We start from the raw sequence: 2,476 nt of genomic DNA, 5'->3' as shown, positions 1-2,476 counted from the left end.
GCGGGCGGCCCCCTCTGTGACCCACTCTACTTGAGGAGCTGCTCACATTTCAGAATCCAGAAAGCACGCGGGGCTGGGCCATTCTGCCGTTCAGTTCCGTTCAGTTCCGTTCAGTTCCAGGGTTCTAGGGCCTTCCAGACGCTCTCCCCAGAGCCCCCGCTGAGAGCCCCTGGGGTCAGCGCCTGTAGCTCACCGCCCTGTCCCGCTGCCCGCCCAGAGCAGGGCGCACAGTAGGTGCTTGGTGCGCGCAGTGGGTGCTTGGTGCCCACAGTGGGCGCTTGGTGCGCACCGTGGGCGCTTGGTGCGCACAGTAGGCGCTTGGTGCGCACAGTGGGTGCTTGGTGCGCACCGTGAGTGAGTGAACCACGGGGCCTGTGAGCCGTCGAGGAATCGACAGGATTTCCAGCTGGACCCAGGCGGAGCTGGGCAGTGGGGTGGGTGGAGGCTGGGTGTGATGGGGAGCGGGGCCCCTCCTTTCTCCGGGCGTCTTTTCAACCCGTCGGGGTGAATAAGAGCGGCGGTGCCGTGCTAGCCCTGACTCCCGCGGGTGGGGTGACTTCCACCTGCTGAGAGGCGCCCACACTCCCCACGCCCGTGTGAGGGGCTCACACACACCTCGGCACGATGACCCCACCCCCACATTCTAGGGGCGAACCGAGACTAGACGAGGGAGACAACCCACCCAGCACGCGTCCCTGCCAGCTCCACCGAGAGCTGTTCCTGGGCCGCACGGTCACCGTGGGGAGCAGGGGCGAGCTTGGCGGTGCCACCCCAAGCTGACGCCTTCTCTTTCCCCGCCCCAGCTTGCCTGGACGCGGGAGGGACGGTCAGACCGCAAGCCCCGTGAAGGCAAGCCTGGTGTGCCATGTTCCTGTAGTCCTCCCGCCACCAGGGGGCAGGACAGTGCCAGGGCACAGGGGCCCAATACGCACAGATGGAATCGGGTGGGGATTCATTGGACAAGCCCGCACTGAACCCCTGATCATGGGGAGAGGGTCCTGCCCCGTGGTCCCCGCCTCCTGCACCCGCCCATCCCCCGTTTCCTGGGCAGGTGGGGGTGGGCGCGTGTGGAGAGCCCGAGAGCCCCAGCCCAGGTGCGTGGAGGGCGGGCCTGTCTCTCCCTCGACTGGAACCATGCGCAGAGGCAGGGTTTTAAGAGCTTTCTGCCACTCGACTTAACGTTTTTCTTTGCAACTTCCTCTCGGAGATGCGAGCGCAGCTCCCGGTCCAGGTTCAGAGCGTGGGAGGCACCAGGACGTGCGGGGGCCGGGGAAGTGCGTTTACTGAACGCGTCCCGCATCCCAGCGCCGAGCTCAGGGACCCTCACGGGCCACGGGACAGGACTGGCACACGAGGACGTTACAACAGTCACCTGTCGCTCACATGTTCAAAATACGAGAGGAAAACCCGGGCACCTTAAGGAGAAACATCGGGGATGTTAAAAAGAACAAAAGCAAATTTCTGGAGACAAAGAGGAAAAAAAAAAGCTACGAGGTCTAAGACGAAATACACTGGCAGCTCCCGGTCCAGGTTCAGAGCGTGGGAGGCACCAGGACGTGCGGGGGCCGGGGAAGTGCGTTTACTGAACGCGTCCCGCATCCCGGCGCCGAGCTCAGGGACCCTCACGGGCCACGGGACAGGACTGGCACACGAGGACGTTACAACAGTCACACCTGTCGCTCACATGTTCAAAATACGAGAGGAAAACCCGGGCACCGTAAGGAGAAACATCGGGGATGTTAAAAAGAACAAAACCAAATTTCTGGAGACAAAGAGGGAAAAAAAGCTACGAGGTCTAAGACGAAATACACCAGACAGGATGAACGTCAAATCGGATACCGCAGAGGGAAAGACAAGGAACTTAGAGCGATAGGAACCATGTAACATGAAACGGAAAAAAAGTGAGGCGTAAATTAGTCAACAGAGCTCCGGTGAGATGTGGTAAACCTCGAGGGGCTAACGGGTGTGTGGCTGGGACCCACAAAGGAAGGGGGTGCAGAAAAGCACTTTGAAGAAATACCGGCTGAGCATATCCCAGATTGGATGAAAACTGTAGATGCACAGACCCCAAACCCTCAGTGATCCACCAACACCACAGAAAACCAAGAAAACAACACCGAGGGACACGCTAGTCGAGTTGTTTAAAACTAATAATAAGAAAATCTTAAAAGCAGAAAAAATGGACACAGAACATGCAGAGGGTCCAAGACAAAAGTGACTGCAGACTTTGCCCGGGAAACACTGGCAGCCGGGAGGGAGTAGGGCCGCGTCTTCTGTCGGCAGAAAACCCTCCCACAATGTCGGTGAATAAAGAGCAGCGTGAGCACCGTCTCCCTGTTTTGGCTGCAGAGTCTGGGGGACAGGCCCCCGGCCCAGCGCCAGGCCAGGCCAGGCAGGCTGTCTGGATCCACTGTTGCAGCACAATTTTCCCATTTCCTCCTTGGGTTTGGGTCCAACCCGAGTGGTGGGCTGGGGA

Source organism: Myotis brandtii, unplaced genomic scaffold (genome assembly GCF_000412655.1).
Source record: "Myotis brandtii unplaced genomic scaffold, ASM41265v1 scaffold357, whole genome shotgun sequence".
NCBI classification, from domain to species: Eukaryota; Metazoa; Chordata; class Mammalia; order Chiroptera; family Vespertilionidae; genus Myotis; species Myotis brandtii.
The sequence above is the reverse complement of the archived record's forward strand: the minus strand, read 5'-3'. Positions refer to the sequence as shown.